Source organism: Pinus tabuliformis, chromosome 2_2 (assembly GCF_031772625.1).
Source record: "Pinus tabuliformis cultivar Carrire ecotype Pingquan chromosome 2_2, CPIR1, whole genome shotgun sequence".
Lineage (NCBI taxonomy): Eukaryota > Viridiplantae > Streptophyta > Pinopsida > Pinales > Pinaceae > Pinus > Pinus tabuliformis.
In genome coordinates, this window is record NC_142300.1 from 266,181,155 (window position 1) to 266,192,249 (window position 11,095).

Here is an 11,095-nt window from a genome sequence, read left to right on the forward strand (position 1 = left end):
GTGGAATATACTCTTTCCTCCTTTGATGTTGATGCATCACGTACATTCTCAACATGTACTTCAATATCCTTTTGACCCTTTCAATATGTCCATATATTTGCAGATGATAAGTTGTACTGAAGGCCAACTCTGTGCCAAAACCTGGAAACAACTCATTCCAAAACTTGAAAGTGAACTTCACATCCCTGTTTGACACAACATTCTTTGGAACACCATGCAATAAGACCACATATCTAATGAATACTTGTGCTACATCGCTAGCTGAGAATGTAGACTTCACTGGAATGAAGTGCGTAACCTTTGTCAACCTGTCCACAACAACCATGATGGAATGATGTTGTCTCACTATCCTTGGAAAACCTATGATAAATTCCATGGAAATGACATCCCATTTCCATTTTGGAATCGCAATCGGCTATAGCAGTCCATCTGGGTGCTTACACTCTACCTTTACCTGCTAGCAATCCAAGCACCTAGCTACAAACTCTGCTATGTCTTTCTTTAAATTCAACCAATAGTAAAATTTATTCACTGTCGTCAGCATCTTCGGATAACCAGGGTGACCTGAATATGGTTTCACATGAAACTCCCTTAATATCACCTTCTTGAGCGTACTGATATATGACACATATATCATGTTCCTAAATCTAACCAATCCATCTGTTGTGAGACAATAGTCCACATTTTGTGCACCTATACCTACACCTATACATGTACCTCTACCTGTACCTAAACCTGTACTCAGCTGTAACATGTGCACAATATCCATATACCTGACATCCTACTGGATTGCCTGCAAGATCTTATTTTTTAGATTTGTCCCATAGGAACTCATAGATACTATATGATTTACCTATATCCGCCTTCTAAGAGAATTTGCAACCCTGTTTTCCTTTCCCTTGATGTACTTGATCTCAAAGTCAAACTCATTGATTGTGGCCAACCATCTAGTTTCCTAGAATTAAGTTTCAGCTCGTCAAATAGATAATGCAAACCACTATGATCACTTATCAATACAAACCTCCTGCCAAGAAGATAGTGCCTCCACATCATCAATGCATGTATGATCAGTGCTAGCTCGAGATCATACGTCAAATAATTCTTCTCGTGATCATTCATTTTTCATGACTCATAGCACACTACTTGTCCTTCCTTTATAAGGACTCCACCAACTCCTTTCTTGCAAACATCTGTACATACTACAAATTCCTTGTCCGGATCTACAATATTTAACACTGGAGCATGTGTCAACAACTACTTAAGCTACTCAAAATTGGCCTCACACTCCTTTGTCCATTCAAACTTCTTACGTTTCCTCTGCAACAATGTAATAGGATAAGAAATCTATGAGAAGTTCCTGATGAACCTCTTGTAATAACCTGCCAATCCCATGAAGAATCTCACCTCATCAAGATTTCTAGGCGCTTCCCACTCCATGATAGCTATTATCTTGTTTGGATACACTATTATGCCCTCCTTGGAGACATGTCCCAAGTAATGTACCTTAGTCTGAAGGAAATTTTACTTGATGAGATTAGCATACAATTGATGCTCTCTCAACAGTCCCAACACTGCTGCTAAATGCTCGACATGCTCTTCCTCATTTTTAGAATATACTAATATATCATCAATGAACATAATAACGAACTTGTCAAAATAGGGATGCAACACACTATTCATCAAACATATAAATATAGCTATAGAATTATTCAAACCAAATAGAACTACAAAAAACTCATAATTCCCATACCTAGTACAAAAAGTTTTCTTGTAAACGTACTCCTCTTTAATGTGTACCTGATGATATCCGGATCTTAGATCAATCTTCAAGAACATTGTTGCTCCCTTCAGCTAATCAAACAAGTCATCGATCCTTGACAACAAATACCTATTCTTGATGGTCACTTTGTTCAACTGCCTATAGTCAATGCATAATCTGAGAGTACCATCCTTCTTCTTCACAAATAATACCAATGCGCCCTAAGGTGATACACTTCGCCTAATGTATCCCTTGTCAATCATCTCTTTTAGTTGCAACTTTAACTCTACCAACTCAGGTGTACTCATCATGTAAGGTGATTTTGATGCTGGAGCTTCCCCTGGCACCAACTCAATAGAAAATTCTAACTCCGGAATCTCTGTGGGAAATACATCCTAAAACTGTTGTATAACTAGGTACTTTCTCAAAGCATCTACATCCTCAACTTCCTTACCTTTGTCACTAGAGATGTGTAATGTAAATAACACACACCCTTTTCTGCGACTGCACTTTTTCTTCATAGTTTTCACCATCCTAACCTATGTGGCATTCTTCTTTCCCTATAAGACTCTTGGTTCCCCATTGTCATCCATGCACTCGATGGATTTGTCATAACAATCCACCTTGGACCTATGAAGGTATAACCAATCCATACTCAATAGAATACTATATGATCCCAATGGAAATACATTCAAGTGTGTTGCAGTAGGCATACCATTCAAATCAAACGCACAATCTCTTACCCAACAATGAACTCACTTCTTTGTACCTGTATCTAACTGCACTAACCAAGATTCTACATGCACTTCTTTATTCAAACCACACTTATCCACCACATCAGGACTAACATAACTATAATTAGATCCAGGGTCAATCAAAATAGAAACAAATTGATTACAAATCTTACTGTCCATCTCAATGATAGATGCTTGATGGTCTGCATGTCTGTTATCCAGTGTTGCATAGATACAAGGAATGCTCTGACCAACATCCCTAATATTTTGCACCTTATGTGCACTATAGATCTGAGGCCTACCACCCTAATTTTGTGGAAAATCTCTCTTAAGGTGTTCCTCACTGCATGACCAACACTCCAACCATCCAATACCATCACCTATATACTGTTGCTATGACCCATGTCCCTGTCTATCTGCATTGAACTTCTTTTGTGGTGCCACATTTTATTTCTCTTCTCCATTCTGAGGCACTTTTCTTTTTGGCTGCCATTTACCTTTACCTTTATCCTTATCCTTCCCTTTCCATCCTTGCGGAGATTCATTCTTACACTTGATTGTTCATAGAAATGCTTAAATTCCCTAATAACTTCCTCAAGTGACTGGGGCTCATCATACTCAATCCGATCTCTAAATTCTAATGGAAAACCATTGATAAATATCTTAAATTTAGCCTTCTCATCTTTAAGATAAGGTACATACCTTAATAGCTCCAGGAACTTGGTCATATGCTCTTCATCTATCATTGATCCCATCTTTAGCTCATAGATTTCTTTGGCCTTACTATCGTAGTACCTTTCTGACAAGTACTTCTTCCTGAAAAGCCTATTGAACTCATGCCAACTCAAGTCCTCCATCCTGTTGTCTCTGACCCGAATCACATCTTCCCAATAGATATATGCTTTACCCTTCAGGCTAGAGATAGCAATTATGGCCTTCATGTTTTCTATTTACTCATGCAACTCAAATAACTTGTTCATCCCAAATATCCAAGCCTCTACATCTTCTAGTTTCTTCAAGTCTCTTTCAAAAGTAGGTGGCTTTGATTTCTTAAACTCGTCTAGAAATTATCCCCTATTACTCCTCCTGTATGGATGATAACAATGATAATCGTGATGCCTAGCTGAACCAGAATTAGAATAATACTTGTATCCATCACCTCTCCTATCCAGAGTATCCAACAACCTACCACCTCTCACTGTGTCATCTCTATCTGACCTGTGACCACCATGAGACCTACTGCCATATGCCCCATTAGTTTTGTCTTCTTGTCCATGGCTGATCTGAAGTGGCCCCTGTCACTACAATTTTGACAAACTCTAAAGGAGTATTGCATTAACCTCTGCTTATTTCTCTTCTTCCTGCTAAATCATAAGAGTGCCCAACACTACGCTTCTCATCTGATTCATAAGGAGAATATTTGTAGTCTACCATCTTACTAGCCATTTTTATCTCTTTCTTGCAAGGCATTCTATGTCAGCTAAACTAAATCAAAATAAACCAACATACCTTAGCAAAATTTGGGGAGGATATCTCATCTACAAGATCATTCAAATCAACGTAATACATGTATAACATAATCATGACATCATATATACATATAATACATAAGCACATAACCATATAACCATCATCCTAGCTAGAGTCCAGTCATCAATGCATGACCATATCAACTACACATACCATGACCTCATGCATGACAACAAAAACCATACTAATGTAGACTGAAAATAAAATCATAAACAACAAGTAACCAATCATACACTCATGACGACACACTTCACAACAACAACATTCTCATTCACATGGTGACATCACTATAACCATGATTGACACCATGCATATGAAACAAGAATATGGACCACAAGGATGATTAATGCACGTGCAACTGACATGAATGCATGACCAACAGACACTGCCCATCCAGTCCAAGGGGTGAAACATGCTCTGATATTGCTCTGTAACACCCTCATCCCACATCTACCTAAGCAGTCAACCAACCGGGGCAAACATGTGACGAGAAGTTACTATGATATGATTCGACCTCCTAAGTCACCTTAAGGAATTGGAACCGATAGAAACATACGATACAAACCTTCCACATCAGCAATAGGACTCCCAGGAAGAATCCCAATCTCTCAGGTAACCATCCCCTGGGTGCCACTGAGTTTTTAGACCAATTAAGCCCCAGACACTCCCATGATATGGGCATGCATGCATCCAAAAGGCTCTGGACACTCCCACATCATGGTATGTTAGTGTTCAAGGACCCTTTTTCTCAGTGTTGTGCCTGCATCCTTGGGATTTGAGCCACATTTCCAGGCCCATAGCCTAGGTCACTATCCAAAACTAAATGACACCTACATAACAGAAAGAAAACAATGAAATAATGATACAAATGCAACTACTTGAATGGGGGCTTGATTGGACCCTTACTAGCCATGACAGGTATTTCATAAAACATGTCAAAAATATGTAATATACAAGTTTAAACCACATATATGAGCATAGGGGTCTCATACTTATCTGAGAATCACTAAGAAGCAATGTTCTCTCATATCATTAGCTGCATTATCATCTATTAGGTCATAGATACATTATCCATTCATTTACAAATAAAAACATAAGGAGAGCCATACATTATCACTGTCATAAAACATGCTTATAACCAACATAATAACAACAAAAATATCAAGGATACATCAGCCATAGAATCTAAATATAAACCAATACATTTACACATAAGATAGCAAGGAAAGAAGCACTTATTAATGAATGCAAAATCCAACCCGAGATGGGACTATCACGTTCCACCCTACCATAGAATGACTAAGCCAATTCTCTCTTCAGCCGTTCACCCCCGTGCCATATTCCAAGCATGAATGTGGGACTAAAACCAAAAGAACCAACTAGGGCATCCCAAGGTTAAACCACCTCACCCTCATCAATAGAAACCATGCTTTACCATATTCCATCCAGGATCACTAAGCCAACACAATAAACATGTGATAACATGCTTACCACGATCTCTACGATATCAATAGGCCAAAACAAACACAGATGCCACCGGATTTCTCCACTTACATCGTGAGGAATTTTCCTGGCTCCTAGTCTCTTAGGATTTACCGCAATCGACACTGATTCACTAACCCTAAACCAAGACCCACTCTCCAGGCTTTACCACATATCCCATCCTAGGATTACTAGGCTTGACGGAGAGCACCCACCTCTAGGCTTTACCATATATCCCATCATTTACCAGTCAAGGATTCCTAGGCCCACCAAGGCAACACAAAATACGGCTATACCACAACCCATAGTCTGGTTCATGGTTTACTAACTTATGTGTTCTATTATTCAGTGAGCCACCTCACTCAGATTCAAATCCATCCGGAAATCCAACTCAACAAAAACATGAGAACCTCATCACACCATGGCTATCTGGAAATGGAAAGGCGAGGATGAAAACACTGTCACACCTGGAAAAACCCATGCCATAACAACAAAAGAACCACATGCAATATCATGCATGAAAAATCAAGCAAGGAAAACACATGCAAATCAATACCTGCAAAGAATCACGCCATAGCTTCTTGATCCTACTTTTCCTTGCTTGATCCTTCCTTCTTCTTTCCTTCTTTTCATTTCTTGATCCAATGCCAAAGTGCTCCAAGACAAATCTAAGTGTCCAAGAATGAGAGAGAGAGAGAGAGAATAATGAGAGAGCTCCAAAACTGAACTAACAAAAGGTACCAACTGATCCTCAGAAGCCTTTTTATCAATTAGTCCTCTATTTTATTCATTTTCCATTATTTTCTTTCATTTTCCTCCTCGCATGCAACCTGTGACCTTTCACCTTCCTTTTCTTCTAATTCCCATTATTTTCATAAATAAATGTGCCAAAAATGTCATTTTTCCTTTTCAAAGCCTTTGCCAATTTCTTTAGCCATAATAATCGAAATGAACATGTACTGGGATGTTTTTTCCCAACATTCTGCTTGGAATAAGTGTCGCATCAACCATGGTTATTATTTTTTCCTTTATTAACTTTTATTACAAGGAATTTTCACTAGGGTTGTTACAAAATTGAGACTAAATTCATGATGAAAAATAGTAAAAGATGAAAATATGCATATGAAATTACCTTAAAGAATCTCGTTATGATTTACCTTAGAGATGTTGATTTCCTCCAAATTTATTTTTTTCAAGAAGAAACTTCATTTGATGGTTAAGATCAAATAGCATATAAAAGTTTCAACTATATCAAAGTGCATATGCCTATGCTTATTGAATTTATTATATATAAACTATAGCGAGCATTAAGCTAGAAAAATAATAGTTGATGTTCAAGGAATCATAAATAAATAAAAATCATAAGAAATAAGAATTAAAACAATTAAAATATGCCAAAATGTACTTTTTCTTTGTATTACAACTAAGATTATTCTATTTTCCTCTTTTGATTTTATATATGCACCAAATTTTACTTGAAATATCATGAAATCAAAACATAGTTACCAATCAAAGAGAACTATTACCTCAAAATGAGAACTCTAACAAAAAAAAACCTAAAAAAAAAAGAAAAAACAACTTGAAGACGAAAAGTGTTGATGCTAGAATAATGGGTAAATTTTCAACATTTTTTAAAAATGGAAGTAAAAGCCAATTTTTTGTGTGAAAAAAATACCCTGAAAATGAAAAGTATTTATGCTAGAATAACATTGAATTTTTGGGGGTAAATTTTTAACATTTTTTAAAGATGGAAGTAACAACCAGTTTTTTTTGTGCAAAAAACACCCTGAAAACGAAAAGTGTTGATACTAGAATAACTTCTTTTTTTTCTAGGGTAAATTGTCAACATCTTTTAATAATGACGTTAAAGATAAAATATCATGACTCTGGAAAACCTTAAAATTTGAACGATAGGCATGACAACAAACATAAAATATCATGTCTATGAAAAGTCTTAAAATTCCAACGATTTTCAAGCATGTTATTAAAGATAAAATATAATGTCTATGAAAAGCGATAAAATTCCAAGGATGACATTAAAGATAAAATATCATACCTATGAAAAGCCTTAAAAATTCAACAATTTTCAGCGATGGTGTTAATATTGTTTTGAAAAATTATTGCAGATCAAACGAGAAATTTACTTAGTACCCGTTTTTTTGAGGTAGCAAAAAGTCACCCAATTTTGAAAAGTGGTGATTTAGAATACACATTTTTTTTTGAGCATATTTTTGACGCTTTAAATTTTCTTATGTATCAAGTATGAATAATTTTTTTTTAAATGTTAATGATTTTCATGCTGATTTTGAAAAGCATTGATGCAACATCAAACTCTTTTTGCTTCATGGCTTATTTTTTACACTTTAAATTTTCTAATGAATTAAGTGTGAATAATTTTTTTTAGATGTTGATTATTTTATCATTTTCCAAGTTGTCTTATTCATCTTCTTGTTTTTCATCGTAAGATGTTTATTTTTTAAGGGTTTTCCAAACACGTGTTTTTTGTTTTTCTTTGCAATGTATTTTATAAAGAAATTTTTAAATTGTTTTGAAAAGTTTAAAAGAAATAATAACATTAATATTTTGAGGTTAGGATTTTTTATATATGTATATATTATTAATTAATACTTCAATATACTTAAAATAATTGTCACTAAAACAGTTTGGGAATTACAAGCACAAGTAAACTCCTTGGAAGGAGAGCCACAATGACATGGAAATGAGACAACATAAAGCATGAAGTGCGAATCAATTTAATGAATGAAGCTACATAGAAGAAAGGGGATCCAACTAGTATGCCATCGTGGATGCTAGAGTCACTCCAGAAGGTGATCACTGAGAGGATGGAAAAGGAGTGGCTTGTAAAAGCTCCAGGGAATGACCTATGGGATATGTGGTGGAATAAAGTGATGGTTATGGCTAGGTTGGGATACTTGTAATGCACACAAATAGGACAATGAAGGAAAGATTCCCACCTATCCATGTCATCTCTGAAGGATCAAATCCTAGAAGAAATAAAGAGTGTGCTATAAAGAATAGTTGGGGTGACATAGCTTCAGGATCACATGGAAAGAAAGAAATGAATGCCCAATAAAAATACAAAGAGTGTAAGTAAATGAGGGGCCTATGTGTGTATGGTGAGTAGACTAGATTGTTGAGTAATTTTTGAGTTGTCCGGGGTTCATAAAAAACTGCAACCAAAGGGAAAGGTATGGGATGATTACCCTTGTGACAAAACAAACAATGTTGTAAAAGGTTTGACATAGGCCAACCTTCGCAAATATGGATTTTAGAAAGCATAGGGGCATGACACTGGTATGGATATAGAAATGGACAAGGTTATTGTTTTCCCATTGATAGATTTCTTCCAAGTCTTGTTTGCATTTTACTTATTGAAAATTATGCTTGCATTATTCACTTGTTGAAATAACTTGCACCTCAATTAAATTCCTTAATGTTTGACATAACATGTAGTGAGTGAAGGCTTTATCTCAGTGATTAGTTTTCCACCAATGATGCTCAAATATTCAGTTGCATCAAAAGAAAAAAAACAACATTATTATAATTCAACTGATAAATATTTGAATAAAAGTAAATGTGAATGAAGGCACTTGTAGAAAGGCACACCATTTTAAAAATTCTAATGAATGAGTGTAAACTTCTCTGAAAATGTTTGCCAACAAATTTTATCAGGATGAATTTGAATCCTTTGTTTCCAAGAAAACCAAAGTCATGTTGCTCGCTTATTTGACACCTGTGAGATTAAAAGAAAACAACAAGAATCAATCTAACTAAACTACTTCTTCTCTAATATAATCTAACATGGAAGACTAAAAATAAGTAAAATCATACTCCCAATGGAGCCAATCAAGCTCTTTTATTCTTGCATAGATGTACATACCAAAAAGAAAATAATATTAAATAGTTGAAAGAAAATTTCAGCCCATTATGTACACGAATTTCTAAGAAGTTCGGGAAAAGAAACTTATTTACAATAAACCTTTCTTGAAACTTATTCTCCAACTAGGTTTCTATGGGATCACAAAAAGTAGGATGAAAATTTGTTAGTGGTTGGAGAGGATTCCAAGAAGAGTGGGACAAGAGACTATATTAAAATGATATGCCTTTAGATGCTGCAACCTGTGAAAAATTGTTAGTATTATGTACATGAGGTAGAATATTAGTAATCTTGAGTGTAATTGAAATTTCTAAACAATTTTCAAATGGATCATGAAAATAAGGATGAAAAATTAATGAAACTGTTAGAATATTTTGAGATAATTGTTTTGAGGCTTCTACGATTTGTACTATGTGTAGAGTTTTCTTCCAGAATCATTGCATCCATAATTGTTAGAATCGATGTTTCGAGCCATCCACCATGTCTCATCATTAGGATAGATCAATAAGTGTGTAAGACAGATCTCGTAGGAATGAATAAATAGAGGTATGAGCTAGATGGAATGGGAATGTTGGTAGCCGACCATGCCTTAATTAATAATTGATGATAATAATTATTAAGAATACTTGATAATTATTACAATTAATACTTTTAATTTTATTGGAATTTAATTGAATTACAGATTGGGAATGAAATAAAAATAAAAATAATTTCAATTAATTTTAATTAATTTTTCAATTTATTATTTTTAATTAATTTTATTTTAGAATTTTATTAAGAATATTATTAAATTTTTTAAAAATTAAAATTATTAGTAATGTTAATATTTTTTTTCTATATTAAGACTAACCTACGTACCCACGGGAGATTTGAACCAGTGACCTATCGCAAGGAGTGCCTTAACAGCGCACCCATTCACCGTCAATCCAAACCCCCGTGGGCATTAGTAATGTTAATATTAATGTTAATATAATTTAAATTTTTTTATTAAGATTCAAGTAATCATTTTAATTAATTTTGATTTATAATTAATTTTAATTTAGAATTAATTTTATTCTAGAATTAATTATTAGAATTAATTTAATTTTAATTCCATTTTAGAATAAATGATTAAGGATTCATGTTAATATTAATATTAATTATTAATAATCTTGATATTACTATTAATCCAAATAAAAATAATTTCAATTAAATTTAATTAATTTATACATTTATTATTTTTAATTATAATTAATTTTGTTTAATTTTAATTTAGAATTTTACTAAGCATATTATTAAATTGAAAGAATAACTTCGGTGTAAATCACATGTAGACGGACATTTGTCGACGCGTTTCGAACCAACAAGTGTGGTTCATCGTCAGGATCACAGAAGCCTCAATTCAACTATTATTAAATTTTTAAAAATTATTAGTAATGCTAATATTAATATTAATTTAACTTTTGATTAAGATTAAAGTAAAAATCATTTTAATTAATTTTAATTTAGAATTGACTTAACTTTAGAATAAATGATCAGAATTAATTTTAATTGTGTTTTAGAATAAATGATTAAGAATTAATGTTAATATTAATATTGATTATTAATAATATTGATATTAATATTAATCCAAATTTTGAATTTTTTTGGTTAAAACTATTTTTAATTAATTTTAATTTTTAACCTATGAAACCTTACATTTTCAGTTAAAAT